The sequence below is a fragment of the Leuciscus leuciscus genome (genome assembly GCF_965113295.1).
Source record: "Leuciscus leuciscus genome assembly, chromosome: 5".
In the NCBI taxonomy this organism is placed as follows: domain Eukaryota; kingdom Metazoa; phylum Chordata; class Actinopteri; order Cypriniformes; family Leuciscidae; genus Leuciscus; species Leuciscus leuciscus.
The window spans coordinates 48778218-48799504 of NC_138729.1; the positions used below are offsets into that span (position 1 = coordinate 48778218).

Here is a 21287-nt window from a genome sequence, read left to right on the forward strand (position 1 = left end):
ACTGAGTAGTACATGACCATGCACTCGCACAAATGCGACCACATAAAATTTTAACTCGCACATTCTCAAAAAATGGTCGCAGTCTGGAACCCTGGAACGTAATCCATTCATCTCTCACAGCAACATGTTTTGGTAAAGCATGAAAGCTAATACCAATATCTCTCCTCTTAGCATTGCAACCCGCTACCGCACATAGGTATTGATCCGCCATCGTCTTCTCTCTACTCCTGAACCTGACCGGGCGGGCCCCGCCCAGTGGAGTTACTACGTCACAACTCCAGTCTATTTTAGCCGGCATTTTAGCGTCTGCTACTGATTCACAGCCATTTGAATGCAGAAATACTCAGAAATACAACTTTGAGCTTATTTTTCTCAAGATATGTCCTCTAGCATAAGAAAAATGCCACAAGAACATGTTAACATCTAGAAAAACATGATTTTCATCGGAGTGGGTCTTTAAGAAACTCCTTGTGGATGAATCTCATGAGTTTTTCATCCCACAGCTGAGAAATTTTGTTTTGCAAAGAAAAATTCAATTTTATTGCATTGTGATATTATTTTTACTATAATGCATCCAGATATTTTACATGTAGTTTCCCAAATCAGTTTAATTCATTATGATGTATAAATACATTTATTTAATTATTTATTGAAATTACATTAGAATGAGATTTTTTCACAATGCAAACAAATTTGTGCTAATCTAAAATCTTATTTCTTTTTTTTATGAGTAAAGTGGCAATGGTTCTTCAGGAGGTGAGCATGTCATTGCGTTCATAAAGCTGAGGTCTGCTGAATGTACGGGTGTCTAAAAGAAGGAGAGTCTCACCATCCTCACCCCCCCCCCCCCCCTTCCTCTCTGCTCCTCCTCTTCCTCTTCATCATCATCAGCAGTCGTCTGCCGTGTCTCTCCCTGTCCCTCCTGTGCATCTCCGGCATCCTCTGCTTTAATTAAATGGCCAGGCACGCAAGCACACACACACACACACACACACACACACACACACACACACACACACACACACACACACACACACACACACACACACACACTCACTCACTTCGCATATTCAGCTGTACTGAAAAATAGATTATAACACGAAAGGATGTGAGGGTGAATCTCACAGAACCTGTCACTGAATGTGTCCAGGATATATTTGTATATTTGTATATTTTTTTCCGTTGATCTTCCCTAGTCAGGATTTCTTGCAGTCATATTTGAGTTTTTTTCCACCCTAAGCAGTTTAAGGCAGTTTTTACTACTGTACCTTTAAGACGGCTTGTCAATATATCAGTGACCGCTTATGATTGACCAATCTCTGTGTACTAGTTTAGTTCACATTGTCCTTCATGTGTCTGGTCATATGTTAATGAGCGCATGGCTGAGACTCCGTAACATTTATTTCTGAATGACCAGTTTTTGCACTTTAATTTTTGTAAATGCACATCAAGTCAAGTCACCTATAGCACTTTATACAATACATATTGTTTAAATTTTTTTCAATTCTTCTGTAAAGCAGCTCTTAAAGGTGCTCTAAGCGATGTTTGGTGAAGTCACACACGTTCAAAGTATTGTCAAACAAAACGGAGGCTAGCTCGACCCTCCCTCCTCCTCCTCCTCCTCCTCCTCCTCCTCTTCCTCCTCCTCCTTCTCATCCCGTCCCCTCCCCCTCCCATCCGTGCTTCCTGAAACAGTCATGAACCATTTAGAAAAACCAAACTGGATTTACCGCCTGTCCAGCAAAAACAGAGCCACCTGAATGTGGGATTGGAAGCCCTTCTGCCAGCGGAGTTCTCGCCACCTTTTAGCATTCTCCTTTTCCCTATTCTTTGTTATTTGTTCATCGGAACGTCGTCTCTTTGGTCGTGTGTCGGCCATATCAAAATTCTCAAGATTATACATTTTTAACGTTAGTCGTTGTCGTTGTCTAGGACATCTCTCCTCTAGCTAACTTCCCTCTTCATGCTTCTCTCTCCTCCACTCCCCACTCCCCCCTTCATGTGCACGCGCTCTAACCCCCCCCACCCCCACCCCCAAATCATTCTTGTCGGTTATTGGCTGGAACACTGTTTGTTATGTTTCGTGGTCCAGGCTGGGCCAGTTTGTTTTTGTTGCCGTTTGTGGAGCCTGGGCTGTCTACAGAGACCGCGTTTCTTTACAGTGTGTTCAGGGGACAGGCAGCTAGCGGATAGTGAGGAGATGTTTGCTGAATGTGACAAAAAAAAAAATTGGCCTAAAAAACGCGTGACATCGCTTAGAGCACCTTTAAAAGACAATATAATCAGTCATTATTCAGGTGAAACAAGTTCAGTGTTGATTCAGGTCGGTTTAATAACTGTGTAAAGTTAATAAATTTGTTAAATTCAGTAATACAGCAGCTCTGCAGAAAACAGTGATGTATTCATCCAGCTCAGTTCAGTTCTATATTATACTTGCTATATGTATACTTGTAGAAAATTGTTATCTGAATAGAATGAATTGAAGGTGAAAAACCAGCTCACGTGTGTGTCTAGTCATCCTTTCTTCTCATCCATCACAGTTAGCGTCCAGATGTGACCTAGTGATACAGAGCCGTCGTACACACACTGAGATGATTGATTGGTCGACCTCTGTCCATGATAAAGGTGATATTTAGGATCTATTCTGTTATAGAGGCAAAAGCATTCAATATGATTTATGAAAGATGCTTCTTTGACTATAAACTGCATCATTATCATGGCCACCATGAGATGGAATCTATGGAATTATTGCTGTAGTTTGTGAGGATGTTTTGAGTAATACATCAGTGTTGTATAAAGTTCCAAGTAGTCATACTTGAGTAAAAGTAAAGATACCTTTTTGGAAAGTGACTTGAATAAAAGTTTAAAGGGGTGGTTGATTATGATTTCACTTTTCTAACTTTAGTTAGTGTGTAATGTTGCTGTTTGAGCATAAACAACATCTGCAAAGTTACAATGCTCAAAGTTCAAAGCAAAGGGAGATATTTACTTTTAAATAAATTGCTTTTTAAGGACTACAACAAACGGCTGGTAGAGACAACATTCCTCCCGGGTTAGTGACATCACCAACGCTTAAATTTACATAAACCCTGCCCCCGGACAAATTCATCAACTAACCATTCAGAAATGTCCTGTTGCTCTACATGTTGTCACTTCTTCTTGAGTCTCTCCATTATTGTCTGAATCCGGTTTGAATAAATGGATTCAGGCTAAAAGTAAAGGCTAAAAGTTTTTGAAATTTTCAGTGCATGTGTGTGTGAGGTAAAAGGACACAAGCTCTTGAAGCTCTGCCCTCTGTTCCGGGAGCAGCAGCTCATTTGCATTTAAAGGGACAGACACAAAAATTTGCGTTTTTGCTCACCCTCAAAAATGGACAATTTTAACATGCTATATAAAAATATATGTGGGGTATTTTGAGCTAAAACTTCACATACACACTCTGGGGACATCAAAGACTTATTTAACATCTTGTGAAAAGGGCATTATACCACCCCTTTAAAGAATAAAGAAATAAAGAAATGCATACAGGTTTTGAATGACATCAGAACCAACAATACAAATATAAGCAAGTCTAGAACATTCCTTCCTGTTCGATGAAAGTCCACAAATTAGTATCAAGCCAACATTTTAAAAGATGATTAAAAATATCAAAATGATCTGATAACTTGAGAATATGTTGACATTCAAGTTTAAATTTCCCAAGGTGGGTTATTCTGCAAAAAATATCACAAATTACATTGTTCACTGCAGTAGATGTGTGTTGTTTTAGCTGACACAGCCAATGATGTCATACTGAAGGGTTTGAACTTCTGCTTGTCCTCTCAGGAGTGATGAACAGAAAAGAAGTCTCTTAAAATCACTGTTTTGTTCCTCAGATCTCTGAAGAGCCGTAATGGTATGTGACGTAAATCAAGTCTTCTGGCCCGAGGCTGGTGCGTATCAGCTCAATGCAGCAGGTGAGAGTTCTTTACGCAGAAATGAGGTTGTCTGAGTTACATCAGATAAGAGAACGATAGAGCTAATGCTTTCATCAGGAGAAAAGATGACAGGGATGCTTTGGCTTCGGAGGTGCGGAAGAAAGAGAGTCGGGACAGAATAAAGGCATCGTACTTTATGATCCCTCAGATGCGCTGACAGAGACATAGTCAAAAGTTCTTCATTCTGTAGTAAAAACACAAACTTTAATCAATGCTTGTTGTGAGTCACAAGAAGGGCTCAAAGGGGCTTTAATAGGGGAAATGTAGTGATAACCAGTTTTTTTTTTAAATGTTGTTAACAGTGAATGGAATTACTTTTTGAATAAATTTTTTTTTTTAATGATAAAACATACACTACCTTTCAAAAGTGTTTTTTAAATGTGTTTTATTTATTTAGCAAGGACGCATTAAATTGATCAAAAGTGACAGTAAAGAGGTTTATAATGCTACAAAAGATTTCTATTTCAATTAAAGTCATGGAAATGTTTTTTGAGCAGCAAATCAGCATATTACAATGATTTCTGAAGGATTTCTGAGTAATGATGCTGAACATTCAGCTTTGCACCACAGGAATAAATTACATTTTAAAATATATTCAGCTAGAAAAGTTATTTTAAATTGTAGTAATATTTCACATTATTACTACTGTTTTTACTGTAAAAAAAAAAAAAAAATCTAATAGCAGCCTTGGTGAGCATAAGATACTTCTGTAAAAAAAATCCTATTGTTGCCAAACTTTAGAACAGTGTATATAGATGTATTGTAAATATTATATATGCTTTATGCAAAGATTATATAATATAACCATAAATGAAGTCTGTACTTGTCCACTATATACTACAGAGCCCTAAAGAGACTTCTTTTTGCTTTCTCTCAGAAAAGTTTTGCTTCCCCAAGAAACTTTGCATACGCTTGCAAAGAAAGCGAACGCAGTTTCTCGGGGGAACACAAACATTTAGCAAGAGAACGCAAAAGCATTGACATAATTTTGCCTATTTTCATTGACATAATCTCATTTTTTTTTGCCATCACCAATATTCTATGTCATCTGAAGTCAAATGATAGCTTAGTGTGAGAAACAGACTGAAATTTTATTCATTATTCCCCTCCACATTAGTTTTCATATCTCGTTGTTGTTAGTATGCTATTATAGGCCTATATGCCACGTGAAAACATTTCATCAGGCTTGACGTTAGTGATGACGTAACTGATCTCGCAAGTTTGAAATTGCGCTAAGAATGAGGTGGTTGCATGGGAAGGTTGAAAGACTCATTCATGAGTCATACGGACTGATTTTAGTATTCTTTTGTGGCCTTTTTTTAGAGCTTAGCTGCATCTATATTCATTCACTTTCATTGTATGAAAAAGAGAAGCATAAATGTTCTGCCTTTTGGTCATACAATTTCAGAGCGACAAGAGGGTGAGTAAATGATGTCAGAATTGTCATTTTTGGGAAAACAATCCCTTTGCATTTAATCTGCCCTCACTTGGCCAAGATAGGAATTTCACCTTATGCTTCTGCAACCTCAACACATCTTATAAATATGCCACAGCTTTCTTCTTCATGCCTTTATGCAGTCCTTCATTTACCCTTCATCTATTCCACCTGCTCTACAGATTCCTGGTGGCTTTTTCCCTGCACAACCACATGGTCCCATCTGATGACCCCTGATATCCTCCTGTCTCACCATCCTCACCCCCCCCCCCCCCTTCCTCTCTGCTCCTCCTCTTCCTCTTCATCATCATCAGCAGTCGTCTGCCGTGTCTCTCCCTGTCCCTCCTGTGCATCTCCGGCATCCTCTGCTTTAATTAAATGGCCAGGCACGCAAGCACACACACACACACACACACACACACACACACACACACACACACACACACACACACACACACACACACACACACACACACACACACACACACACACACAGACACACACACACACACACACACACACACACACACACACACACACACACACACCCTCAAGCGCTGCTGCTGATGACATACCCAGCTTAAAGGGATAGTTCACCAAATTCTGTCATTTACTCATTCCAAATTCGCATGCTGTTTTTATTTTTTCTGTGCAACACAAAAGGAGAAATCCTCAAGCAAGTTCCTGCATATATTAATAGTCTTCATGACTGTTAAAAATTATGTTCTATACAGTATAAATGTAATCTGGACTGGACATACTACATACATCATGTTGTCATGTGACCTACAGCGTCAGTTGCATCACTTCACTGCCATTTACACGTCCTTTCCCATGGCCTCATGGGATAGTGTAGTGTCCACTGGATGCGCACTTCACAGTCTCGCCAGAAGTTGTAGGTCACCCGGGTACATTTCGCATTCTGTTTTTGTGAATTTAGATATCTTTATCTTTTCAATTCACGTACTTATGCACTATTCTCTGACGTTTTGTAGTATAAATGGTGCGAGTAGTGTGTTCACACTGCAAAATTCCCAAAAGAAAAAGTGCACTTTAAATTCCCGGATGATGCCCTTAATTAACCGAAAAAATGAAGTGTGGAATGTTGCACTCAACTGTCGCAGCTTTAAGGGGGAGGGGCATCAGACTCAGATGTTGAATGATACGATAACCAAAGTTATATTAATTACATCACAAACACAGAACTAATCTAAACAAACACATATTACACACAAATCACGCTTATAGGAAACGGGAAAGTGATGTAACTGGAACAGTACAGAGTAATGAAGCTATGAAACGAGTAATTTAACCACCTGAAAGAACCATCAGTTTCTTATTCCAAAACACCTTGTTAAGAGGGGTGTACCGCTTATCCTACACCTCTGTTTAGTTACATGTACGGTACTTGCAAGGCCTTTGCAGTTGAAGCAGTCTGTGAAGTCTCTGAAGAAGGTTTTTTTAATGGTTCCATGAGTCGATGGTGTTGAAGTTGCAATCGATTTCTTCCACGTTGAATGAAGAAATGATGACAAACCTTCACTGTTAGTTTGACTCGGTTATGGTCGGGGAAGTTGGACATGGCTTGATGTGCTGGGGTCTGCTGGCCCGCGACCTCGCGGTCGGACCGTGTTTCTGGTCCCTAGTTTCCTGTAGCTCAAACAGTAGAGCGTTGGCACTTGCAACACCAAGGTCATGGGTTTGATTCCCAGGGAAAGCAAGAACTGGTAAGTCGCTTTGGATAAAAGCGTCAGCCAAATGCATAAATGTAAAATGTAAATGGTCCCACACACACAGCATCCAGAAGAAGGAAGAGAGGAGGGAGGGAACTTTGTGTTGGCTTTTAAGTTCCACAGAGGTCACACCTCTTGAGTTTTGGCTTGACCAATGGGAAAGGTGCAATTTTCCAGAGGGGGAAAAGTTCATTTGTTTGGAAGCTGACTCATTTGCATGTGTATCTAGATTGGGTGTTGATACAGAAACTATTAAAGATTCTTGTAATACTAACATGTTGCATAGGTATCGACATATAATATACACAATATATCCCCCGACTGAGCCTGGGTTCTCCCAAGGTTTTTTTTCTCCATTAGGTCACCTGATGGAGTTTTAGGACACCATTAGGTCACTTGATGGAGTTTTTCGGTTCCTTGCCACTGTTGCCTTTGGCTTGCTCAGTTGGGGATATTTTGGGGATATTTAATTTAATTTTATCAATCAATAAATTCCTCTTGAAAAAACTTTGTTGTATTATTTTAATTTAATACTGTGAAGCTGCTTTGATACAATCTGTATTGTGAAAAGCGCTATACAAATAAACTTGACTTGACTTGACAATCAATTAAATCATCAAAATACAAATTCTTAGATACCAAACATGGTATAGGTCAGGTTACATTAACTGGTGTTTCTATCATAAAGCATGCATAAAACGTTATACAATACGAAAGACACTATAGAGGACAGTAATAATCATACACACAATGTTCTGGAGATATACATGTTCATTTATAGAACAGTTCATCTATAAATTGATGCAGAAGAGTCTGTTTTACGGGCTTTATGTGTCTTTCCTATGGCCTGATTCAAAGTGAGTTTAGAGCAAAGCTCTGCATTCTTTTGGTCGTAAACCAGTCTTCTCCTGCCCGTTAGTCGCAGTTTTGGGGGATGGTCTAACACGTGTAACTCTAACACAGTTTGCTGTGAGTGAGTTTGACTGATTGTTCATTAAATATAATGAATAATTTGTGTCTGATTGGTCCAGCCATTACAAAAATAAAAGACATTTTAAAATATTATAACTAAATAGTATATAAATAATACTAAAACTAAATAATACTACAGCTTCAGAAGACCTGGAATATAGCGTACAAGTCATATGGTGCTTTTTGTCCCTTTTGGACGGATGATCTGTTATTGTGTGAAAAAGGGTGATGAGTGTGTTCTTTAAAATGTCTTAATTTGTGAGACAGTGAAAAATCAAAGCATCCAGGTTTGGAACAACATGAGGGTGAGTAAATAATGAGCATTTCTTTTAAGCCGAAACAGTGGATGGAGTCATGGAGAGGAGAGAGAGGATGGAAAAGAGAGGATTCTAACCCTTCTGTTTATTCGCTGCCTTTAGGTCTGCGCGTGTGCTTACTCCCATCACTCCCTCCCTTTCCCATTGGCTGCTTCCTTCTCCCACACACGGATACGGACACACACACACACACACACACACACACACACGCGCACGCACTGGCTCCGAGCTCAGACACTAGAGTTGACGTTCTTGAGCGGAGGTCGAGAGAGGGACAGATGGGATCCACACACACACGCGGCGCTCCGTGCATCACTGATCGCGACTGAGACCTCGGGAAGAGACTCTCTTGCATGGAAAAGAGAAGAGAGTAAAAAACAGTGACAGTGAGACGGAGGAAAGAAGATGCCATGGAATGAGCAGGATGGGATTGGGAAGCCTGGGCATCACTCAAGCTTCCTGAAGACAACAAGAAGATCTTTTTCTCTTCGCCAGCGCTTCTGAAAAGGACCATCTCGAGTGTTTTCAGGGCAGAGTGTGTTCTCGTGCTCGGGTCGAACGGGAAGTTTCTGGTGAGTAACTTTCACTCATGTGTAAAGGGCAGTTTCGGAACACCTTGCATGGACTGGTCAGGTATTTTAGTCTCCAAAGGGAAGGGTGCTGTGCTTTATGATTGATTGTCCTCATATGCATAAGTCGGAGAAGGAATGTAAGCGTTCAGAGAAGATCCGGCTAGATCTGAGCAGCTGTGCTTTACTAAAATGATGAGATCGCACGAATGGGAAGACAAAATAGCACAGTCAGATCTTCAGCTTCCAAACACACACACACGCACGCACACACACATCAGTGCTTCATTGCATGCTGACACAAACTATAATAACCATAAAAGCACACACACACCTGGTGTCCAATTGTACTAAATTTACCAGATTCAAAGGACAGAGTGAGTCACTGTGTGTCCGCGTGTGTGTGTGTGTGTGATGAATAACAGAATGAAAGTGCAAAGCAGAGAAATGTAGAGGTCATTGCAGATTCACAACTGTATAGTGTAGGGAGCTGGTCAGTTGTGTTGGTTTAGGTAAACTGATATGTTGACTTTCATGTTAAAGAGTCAATGGCGGGTGAATTGAGGCAATTACCTGGCCATAAATAACGTTTACTGGCGATGAAACTGTATTTTGCTTTATGCACCGTTCACAAGTTTGAGGTTTGTATAATTTTTTTTTAAAGAAATTCATATTTTTATTTAGCAAGGAGACATAAAATATATCAAAAGTGAGTGACTGTAAAGACATTTATGATATTTCAAATAAATGCTTTTTTTTTTTTTTAACTTTCTATTCATCAAATGTTCCTGATTTTTTTATAACAGTTTTCGCAAAAATTTTCAACTGTTTTCAACATGTTTTCAAAATGTTTCTTGAGCATCAAATCATCATATTAGAATGATTTCTGAATGATCATGTGACACTGAAGACTGGAGTAATGATGCTGAAAATTCAGCTTTGCATCACAGGAATAAATTACATTCAAATAGAAAACACTTATTTCAAATTGTATTAATATTTCACCCTTTTACTGTATTTTTGATCAAATTAAAGCAGCTTTGGTGAGCAGAAGAGACTTCTTTCAAAAACATTAAAACAATGATCCCAAACTTGTCCTTATAAATCTGTCTCGAAACTGTTTAGCTGTTTCTCCACATAGGTCATCGTGTCACTCGCAGCATCATGCATTAGCTAGTCTGAATGAAGCCGGCGAAAGTCGCTTTTGTCACATTAAAAAAAAAAGAAGTTCAAGTTCAATGAAATTCTTACTTTGCTTTTCACCATTGAAAAGAATAATAATACATAAATAAGTAGAAAAAACATATAAACCATGCATTAGGCAAAAAGATTTCCTGACTTGATTTTATCCATTGGGATTTGATTGGAAAAGTAAGCATGACAGCAAGTGGCTGGAGGGGAAGACTCGAAAATGTATGATGTCATCCAAATAAGAGTCATTTCAGAGGGAGGCCAAGTTCTTACATCTCAAAAAAAGATTACAAAGACAAACATTGAATTTATGTGTAATAACATGCACCAATGATGAATCATGCACAAAAAGACCTGGAAAGGTTAAGGTCTTAAGAAATGAAATGTGGTTAATGCTTAATTAATTAATTTCCATGCTGAATGTAATTTTGGATTGTTCATTTAGATTTTTTAATCTTCATGTTGTGCTTGCAGAAACAGCACTGAGATTCACAAACTAGTTTTCCCATTAGCCATTAAGCCGGTGTAATGCATGCACTGTCAGATGCTGTTTGTGTCACTCATTCACTTTCTGTCCGCCGCATTCATTTTCATCTCTCCGTGAAGTTCATATCACATCAGCGCTCGGGATGCACTTTTGGCTTCCAACCAGACACTTAACCTTCCTTATCCTCCTCAAACCTTCCACCCCAATTATCGTTTTCTCACTCTGTTTCATCGCGTCCACGCTTCTAGACTTAGCCAAAAGTGTGGATTTTCACTCTAGGGTCCTCCTATGAATGAGCTCTGGAGTTGATTATGGTCATTTTAAAAAGAGATTCCCAGTAATTAGCCAGCTGGGCTCCGCTCGTGCTGGACGCTGATCATCACTGCGGCCCAATGGGTGGAACCAGCTCGTTTTTAGGTGCCAAATGAGTGTATGTTCATCTAATCCCACCAATCAAAACATTAAGGATACGTTAAACAGCCGTTTACCTAATGGTCAGGGTTTGACTGGTTAGCATGGTCCAATTAGACCCTGCTGGTAGATCTTCACTATAAAAAATCTTTGTTTTCCATGCAGGTCATATGTACATAAAAAATATTTTTAATGTTTTTCTTTAGAAGCAACATTTTGTAAGATAAAACTTTTCGGCAACACTTTACAATAAGGTCTCATTTGTTAACATTAGTTAATGTATTAACTACCATGACCTAACAATGAGCAATACAGTATATATTAATCTTTGTTAATGTTTGTTAATAAAAAATACAGTCGTTTATTGTTTGTTCATATGTTAGTTCACAGTGCATGAACTAATGTTAACAAATACAACTTTTGATTTTAATAATGTTGATGTTGAAATTAACATGAACTAAGATTAATAAATGCTGTAGAAGTATTGTTCATTCTTAGTTCATGTTAAATAAAGTAGTAACTTAGGTTAACTAATGAAACCTTATTGTAAAGTGCTTTTTCTACTTTGTAAATCGTTTGTCATGAAAGCTTATTCCTCACTACATTTTGTTAGAATACAAGCCTTTATATCTTATGCAATTCTGTGTTTCAAAGTAAAAAGTGTATTGTTTTAGGTACATTTAATTTTTCTATGGAAAACAAGACAAATATATATATATATGAAGAGTTCAGATGCAAAAGCCTCTAAGTGCCATCTGACATTTTCTTCTAGAATGATCATTTTTATCAAGCTTGTATATTTAAGTTCAGTAATTTCACTTAAATGACAATTAATAGGTAATTTTCATTGTCATTAAGTGAAATTACTGAACTTAAATACATACGAGCTTGATAAAAATTATCATTCTAGAAGAAAATTTCAGATGGCACTTATCTTATCTGAACTCTTCATATATATATTTATGTTTAAAAAAAAAAGATAAACTATGGTTTTTTTTGTAAAAGATTTGAGCACCTTTCTTTCGGCTAAATGTGACAATTTGTCAATGAGGCGGCATTTATTTGTTCCAGGCTTAGTCACAGTAAAATGTGCATTTTAAATGCCCATCTGTAGTTTAACCAGCTCATCTCATTGCTGCTTTTGTAATTGATAGCACTGTTGTTTTGACGTAGGTCTGAGCATTTAGCCAACCAATGCATTTTTAATTATTTGTGCATGATGTTTTCATCCTTAATCTTTAATGCTTCTGCAATCCTGCTGAGTGACAGATCTGTTCCTGTTAGCACATGCACATCAAGGAGATTCTGTGTGCTTGCTTTCATCTGGAGCAAAACAACACTGAGAGGATTCCTGGAAGATGTTAGAATGACATTCAGTGGGTGCTTTCATGATGCTCATGATTGAGAACATGTGAATTGGCTGATTTTCTAATGTTTGTCCACTGAACACACCTGAAATGTAATGCATTGCTTTGAAGTTGAAGCGCTCTGTCACAGTGGTCTCACTGGTGCATGCATGCTTACTGCAGTGCAAGGATGGTCAGAATAGATTTTTTAAAGGCATTTGAGGGGTTTTAAACACTTTGCAGCTTGTCAGGCTGTGAGACCAGATAATGCTGGTCAGTGTTAGTAATATACTATTACAGTATATATTAATACTTTTTAATATACTTAACATTTTCTATAATATTTTTATATTTTCAATTGATTGTTTTAGTAGTTTTTTTTTATGTGCTTTCATCATTTTATTAATTATTTGTTTTTTAATGTTTCTATTTAGCATTAATATTTCTTGTTTCAGTTTTAGTAATTTTAGTACTTCAACTTTAAACTTATTTTATTTCAGTTAGATGGCAATGCAACATTTCTAATATTAGTTTTTTCGCCATTTTTTTTTTTTTTAGGTTTAGGCTTTTCATCTAATATTTATATTTTATTTGATCTCAGCTTTTATTTTTATTTTTAGTTAACAATAACAACACTGGTGTTTTTGGTGCAGTTTTTCCTCATACATAACATTTGCAGAATCTGTAAGATTTGCTTTTTATTTTATTTTATTTTATTTTTATCAACACTGTTCGATAAAGCTATTTGGCATAACAGATATTTCAGAAGACAACATAACTGAATTTACAAAAATTATCCTCACACACCCATGCTTCTTAATATCATATGTTTCCTCCTTGAACATCAATGACCGTTCGTCCTTTTGTGATAATCGAGTCCTCGTTTTTTCTGCCCACTGTTCTTGGCAAATTCCCTGTAATTTTGTTGGTTTCTCTGCTTGCTCTTCATATTCAAATTCTCAACCATAGTGGCTCAGTTATGTCAAGATCCTGCTTTGCCACTCCAGACATCTGAGGGATTCATTCACTACAACCACAAAAGACTGCCAGCAACCGCTGATGCTCGAAGAAGCATGTTTGCTTAAAAATAAATATAATAATAATAAAAAGAACAGGACAAATTGTGTACATTTTTATTTTGTCTTGTGTGTATATATGTAATTTTTTTTTAATATCTAATGCTTCGATCAGCTTTCCTAGGGCAGCACTAAAAGGGGGAGGAAAAATCGAAAAACCATCATCTAATTTTTACAGATTCTGCAAGGAATATGTAGACTGAGCTGGTAAAGCAGGTTAACCTTGTCTTTTCAGCAGGGATAACATTTCATTAAGCAGTGAGATGTAGTGAGTTCTCCATCTTCATTTCAGTTTGACATCAGCACTACTATAGAATTTACAGCTTCCTCAGAATAATGTCCATTTCCTGTGAATAAACCCTTGAGATCACAGACGACAAACAGCCAGCGAGACAATATCATGCATCAGCAGTTTAACATCATAAAAAAATGGGCCCAATACTGATTCAACCAGGCAGTGTTTATGGATTATGTAACTTCATGCATTTGCTAACATGCCATGACATAGCACATTAATAGACAACAGACGAACTGCGCTGGGTGAGAAGACTGCTGAAGAATTAGCTTGTGCATTTCTTCATAAACATTATTGCTTTAAATCGTCTTCTAGGGAATTTGACTACAGTAATGCCGTTTCATTGAGATTTATTAGTTTATCAATCATGTTGTGGTGCACAAACTCTACTTTCTGACAGCTGATCTTTAGTGACAAATCAGCAGTGTCTTTGTGCTCAATTGTCAGTCTATAAGTCTTGTATTTTCATGTTTTTAAAGCGAACATAAGCTCAACCGTACTTGAAGTGCGTGAATGAACCTCATTGGTTCTTGCTGAAGCTCAAACTTGTTGCGTAACACGAGAATGAACCTCATTGGTTCTTGCTGAAGCTCAAACATGATGCGTAACACGAGAATGAACCTCATTGGTTCTTGAGGAAGCTCAAACTTTTTGCATAACACGAGAATGAACCTCATTGGTTCTTGCTGAAGCTCAAACATGATGCGTAACACGAGAATGAACCTCATTGGTTCTTGAGGAAGCTCAAACTTGTTGCGTAACATGAGAATGAACCTCATTGGTTCTTTCTGAAGCTCAAATGTGCTGCGTAACACGAGAGTGAACCTCATTGGTTCTTTCTGAAGCTCAAACGTGCTGTGTAACACGAGAGTGAACCTCATTGGTTCTTGAGGAAGCTCAAACATGATGCGTAACACGAGAGTGAACCTCATTGGTTCTTGAGGAAGCTCAAACTTGTTGCGTAACATGAGAATGAACCTCATTGGTTCTTTCTGAAGCTCAAATGTGCTGCGTAACACGAGAGTGAACCTCATTGGTTCTTGCAGAAGCTCAAACTTAATGCGTAACACAAGAATGAACCTCATTGGTTCCTGCTGAAGCTGAAACGTGGCCAAATTTGAATGCAGTAAACATTGTCTGCTGATCAAAGTTTATATGGGAATAAAAGCCACATTAAATCTGTTCATCATATAAAGCGATTGTGTCTCTTCAGAAAACTTGGCCATATCCCACCTTATATGACCATATCCCAAATATCAAATACGAAAATATGCCATTCCCATACCTAAAATACATATTTTGCAGTTACTTTTAAGCAAAATGACTACCACTATCGTAAAACTAAGTGATCACACTTTCAATTCAAGCATTTCAGTCAAATATAATTTATGCAATATGTCAAACCTGTAACCTGCAGTGGAAAAAATCTAACAGTTTAAAAGGAAAACCGCGGACTTGGCAACCCTCCTCTTTATAAATGTTTGGAACCGTTAGACTTTAGGGCGAATAGACTTTGAATGGAGGGACAGAAATCTCTTTCAAAATCATTTGCATTTTGAAGATGAACGGAAGTCTTGTGAATTTGTCTCAACTCAAGCTCAATTTCAAGTGACACTGCCACCACAAACTACCCAAGTCTCACTTACACCTTCTCTCGCTGTGCCTATCAAGACTTTAATACGTTTTCTCTCTCTCTCTATAGTTCTTTCTCTTTAGTATAGTGTTTTCTGAGAGGTAGCTGATATAATGAGTGTTAGTCCGGCTGGTTCACGCTTTCTTCTCCCTCTATCATTCTTGCAGCACATAAACACATAAAGCATGTGTAGGAACCAGCCATCAAACCTGTGCAAATAATCATGACCTTGGCTGACACTGATTCAAACCCCTCACTTCACCGACATTACTTCTGCAGACGGGAAACTGAGGCTGGGGTTTTATGAAAGGGAAGGTGTCAGGTTCAGTAGAACTTTAAGCTGGCGTAAAATCAAACTGCACCTTATTTATTTTCTTACGCGTTCAGTATATGTCCCCGGTCCTATTGTGCATGATTCATTCTGCTGGTTATTCCAAAGAAAAAAAATATATTTGTCTTCATAATCTTTCAACCGATTGTAGTAGCTTGCTATACATTTTAGGCTATTTTTCATCTCTTTCTACATCGTAGCTCAATTCTGTTACAAAACCGAGATTCTAACCAAAGATTTAAGATTTCAGGGAGACTAATGGTAAAAGTTGTAAGTTTGCCATTGAAAAACCCATTTTGATCGATCACTTATTCTAAATATAGTTTACGGGGTGAATTTGTCCTCTTTATTATTTATTCCTGCAGCTCAAACTACTGTACACTACTAAAAATGCATAACTAGAAGTTCATCCACTTAGTCATGATTTGGACAGCTTTACAGCTCATATAACACATTTTCTCTTATGCTCACCAACGGTGCATTTATTTAAAGGTACAATATGTATGACTTTTGTAATAAAATATCCAAAAATCACTTGCACAGTGTGATATATTTCCTGCAGTTGTGTACTTACAAAATCCCAAAAGTTTTCAATGACGTAATATCTGCGTTATCCCTGGTTTCCGCTCGTTCTGCCATAGTAACCATGGCGACTGACGTTGACAACTGCGTTATATCTAGCGGCACGCTCACGCTGTTGTTGTTTCATTCAAACATTATGGACCATGGCAAGCAGACTTTGGGACAAAAGGAGAACTAAAACGAGGATCAATATCAGCGTGGCGTTTTCGAGATGCCGAGAGCTAGCGTCCGCGACGAGAGAGAGAATGCGTTTTTATGCGTTTTGGCCGTTCATTTACACAACAACGACGTTTTAGGGGCCTGAAAATGCAAACTTTTGAAAATATGATTCAACGTGCAAGTTCTTGAAAACTGTACTGTTATCTCAGTGTAAACTACAAAAAACAGAAATTTGTGGGGAAAAAAACGGTGATGTCGTGCGCATGCGTATTACGTGTTCAGTCTATAGGCGCATAGTGTTTCTTTACAAAGTGACATCGCCATCTACTGGCCTGGCAGCAGAATACAGTGTTTTTAGTTGTTTTCACGGATCCGTGTGTATGGGATCATTTTGACAACGTTGTTGAATGTATGCGAAAAATGCAGAGGAAAAACGGTCCCATTTATAGTACATCGTTGTCGTGTAAACATACCCTTAGTGCATCTTTATTGAATCCACATTTTTTAATATTCATTATAAAACAAAGAAAATGTTCTTTAAAGTCGGAAAAATTAAGAACTGTCTATTTCGATTTCATGGAGACTTTAAGCTATTTCACGGGATTTTTAAACCCTCTGTAATGCCTTGCAGAATTGACTTTAAATGTAAATCTGTTACTGTAAACATGAGCATATAGATGTTTGCAATATACTTTAGGTTGTACTGAACCCAGAGCATTTCTTTAAGCCTTTTCGCATCATCTCCTCGGCTGGGTCACACTGATGACATCTGCTGCTCATGCTGGCAAAAGTAGTGATCTTAATGAAATGAAAAGAGAAGCTTCCAAAAATACTTGGGTAATGAGGTTCTTTGAAACGTGACACTGTGTGACCAAATCCTCTTTTTTTCCTCAGTCATGATAGACACGTTTGATTCATGTTGATGTCTTTTAGTTTCCACAGAAAACCAAAATAATCAGGTGAACCAAAACAGAAAAGTTTGATTATAGTGCTTCCAGCATCTTTTCAGCATTAAACGCAGCCTCCCTAGTCACTATGAGGGGCGTATGTTTCTTATTTCTTCATTTTTCTGAAGTTCCCCATTTTCACGGCCTTTGTTATGCAAATTGTCTCTCACTCATGAGTGCGAGTAGGTGTTGGTAAGAGTTTCTTTGTGCTGTAGAGTTAAAGCTGGCAGAGGTGGTTTCTCTGCAGAATTATTTAGCATATAGATAATAAGATCTCATTGTCATAAGATCCATCTCAGTGTCTGTGAAAGTTTTAGCACATTGTACATCATCTTTGGCAGCTCTCGGGAGAGCTTTTGTTCTTCTCAAAACAAATCTAAATTCAAGATTTCATTCAGGCCAAGTGTCCGCCATTTGAATCAGCAGTTTCGACTGTGATATTGCTTTCTTGGGCAATAAATGAAATGCAATACAATGGCAAGACGTTTGCCTTGAGCGCTGGGTTCAAAATGTAACGCTGAATACCTTTTCAATTAATCAGAGAGATTGCTGAATCATGTCTCATTAGCAGCTTGCGGTTAGCACAAATTAGCGGTTTGTGGCTGTATAAGGTGACTTAGTCTTGTGATTGCAAAATCATTGCAAAGAACCATTTATAATTGGTTTTTAGGTTTTTCTGTGCACAGTTGAGATATGTTGTTATTTACACCTGGTATTAAACAGTGGTGTAAAGTATTTGAGTAAATCTGTACTTAAGTATCTTATTGGCTACTTTGTACTCTGAAGATATTAGCAACTTTTACTCTCTACTTGACTACATTTTTGTATATGTAAGTATATGTACTTTTCTGTGTTTATTTCTGCTACAGAAGTGATATCACCATCTACAGGGCATTGAAGGTACTATATCTTGTGCGTTTTGCCCTTACTCGCCCAAACTAGTCAACAAGGCTACTTTACGCGAGTATGTTAGCAAGTTGCTGAATGGCAGGTGTTTCATATATGAGATGAGGACATGATTGCAACCAGCGATGAGGCCGAAACCAGCACGTCCAGTGCAAGTATACTTTGACTCTTTCATTTTACTTTAATTTTACCCCTGTAGTCAATAATTGTATCCCTTAAAACTCATCTTTGATCACCAAAATTACATATTTAAATTTGTTTTCCTTGAAAACAAAACAAAACCTCCATGCCTTAAAATAGCTTGAATGTAACTCGACACCCTTGCCTCATTTAGTATACGTGGTTCTATTAATATGCAAATGAGCCCCGCCTCCACTCACTCACACTAGCTCAGAGATCCACTCGTTGACGATCACACGATGATCTGATTGGTTACAAGGTAGTTTGTGTCGTCAGAAACACCAGCGATTTCAAACCGTGTTTTTGAGACTGTCTTTGGTTCACTGCAGTTTTAAGGAGAAAATACTCAGCAATGCTGTCGACTTATGAATTTACACATGGTTTGTCTTAAAGCATATTAAAAACACCACAAAGACATATAAACAACATTAAAAGCTGGATTTTCACCACAGGCGGACATGTTTTTTAAAGGATATTGGTTTACTTGTGGCCTTTTTGAGCACTTGAGCTTAACTGAGACTTGAGTGTTTAAAAGGCTGTTTTGTCAAACCTCAGTTTTATTTCGATTGTTTATGTCTCACTGTTTCTTGTTTATGTCTCTTGTCGAGGACTAGTGCATCTTTGAGCCTACATTTAGTACAAGTAAAATACTGGATTTCACCTGCAAAATTTCACAGAGCAACGATAAATGTGACCGTACCTTTAAAAAATGTTGGGGTCATATTTTTTTCTAAGAAATGAATACTTTTAATATTCAGCTTGGATGCATTAAATTGATAAAATGTGTAAAGACATTTATATGTTACAAATATTTTATTTTTGAACTTTCCATTCATTAAATAATCCTGTGGTTTCCACAAAAACCTTTTCAACGTAACTTTTTTCAACATTGATCATAATAATGTTTCTTGAGCAGCAAATCATCATATTAGAATGATTTCTGAAGGATCATGTGACACTGAAGACTGCAGTAATGATGCAGCTTTGATCACAGGAATAAATTACTTTTTAAAATATACAGTGCTATGCATACGTTTAGACACCCATGCTAAAGTTGACTAAAAAGAGGAATAAAAAATCATCTTTTGGAAATTGAACTTAATGCCTTAATTAAAAAAATTAGGAAAAATCCAACCTTTAAGGACACCAATTTTCTTTGTGAATGAATAATGCATCGTAAATAAATAAATGTTCTTCCTTAAAATACAGGGTGCATAAATCTGGACACCCCTATGTTAAATTCCCATAGAGGCAGGCAGATTTTTATTTTTAAAGGCCAGTTACTTCATGGATCCAGGATAATATGCATCCTGATAAAGTTCCCTTGGCCTTTGGAATTAAAATAGCCCCACATCATCACATAGCCTTCACCATACCTAGAGATTGGCATGGAGTACTTTCCATAAGATCATCTCTCAATGCAAATCAAACCAGCTATTAGGCTAACTGAAATAAAACCATTTTAAATTGTAGTAATATTTCACATTATTACTGTTCTAAATGTATTTTTGATCAAATAAATGCAGCCTTGGTGAGAGGAAGAAACCTTTTTCAAAAACATTAAAAAAATCCCACCGACCCCATATATCTTAATGTGAGTGTACATTATAAATTTGCAAAAATTAGTGACTACGTTGTATATACTCACCAAAGCCATTTTGGATGCTGGTTCTAGTTTTCATCCATTAACTGAGGAAATGAGAATCTTTGAAGCACCAGTACATATAGTTGGTTTACCAAGTTGAAGGTGAAATCAAAAGTGTCACCAAAATGATTTGCAAAGAGATGGACTGTCTTCAAATACTCGATCCCTCGTCTACCATTGGTCAAACTAAAAGGACGGGATATGAGGATGTAACATCGTTCTTTAAAAGGTGTATTCCCAACCCTGTTACATCTAACTTTTTGGAGCCTTTATTTTAAAAGTGCAAAATGAATCTGTTTTGATCTCTGATGTAGTTTATAAATATACAAGCAATAAAAACAAAAGAGTCTTCCATGATTTGCCACTTCACTAAACTCTAAGCATGGCGTGGGGTGTTTCTCCTTCTTTTCCCCTGCTGTCTTCTCTTTCTCTCCTGTCTCGCCTCACTTTGGCGTCTCTCTAAATATATCTCGCTGTGTCTACCTTTCTCCCCGTCTCTCTGCTCGCACAGTCTTGTCCAATAAAGTTAGCCATGCTTCACCAATGCAATCTGACACACTTTTACATAACAATTCTATCTGCAGCATGCGCCCTCCCTTCCCAGACACAATTCAAAGCTTTCTCCATGAATGAGTGACCGTAATGCAGTATTAACTGAGCATTTTAACTCTGAATATTAGATGTGTGTGTGGTGAATAGCATATGCTGAAACTGAAATGCACTCCTGTCTTTGCTGAACACCGGTGCGGATGCATCAATGCCAGCCTCAATGAGGACTCAAACATTTTCTCTTCACAAAGCTTTTTGGCTCTTTTCCCACATCCCATAGACATACAGTATCGATTAGAGCTGGACAGTAGAGATTCTGCTATACAGTTTATATCTGTGCCATAATGTTCAGTATTGTAGGCCGCTTCGTTAATTGTAATGGGAGTGAATTAGTTTTGGTTTATCATAGTGTGACGCTCTCATCCAGTGTAGAAATGCAACCCTGTCAGACATTTGCATTGTGTTCGGATGTGTTTTAGACAGTCCTATTTATAATGTATTAACTCAGATCAACTCAAGTGTCACATAATGTGAAGCTGTTTTTGC

General features: G+C 37.7%; 1 protein-coding gene across 2 annotated transcripts in view; it reads left to right on the top strand.

Moving 5' to 3' along the window:
* Window positions 1-8633: 8633 nt before the first annotated feature.
* LOC309499682 (uncharacterized protein) overlaps window positions 8634-21287 on the top strand; it is a 114904-nt gene continuing 102250 nt past the window's right edge. For both annotated transcript variants that reach the window (XM_082171062.1, XM_082171063.1), the window contains exon 1: window positions 8634-9006. The gene's annotated coding sequence lies outside the window, so the exon portion shown is untranslated. The remainder of the gene's footprint in view (window positions 9007-21287) is intronic.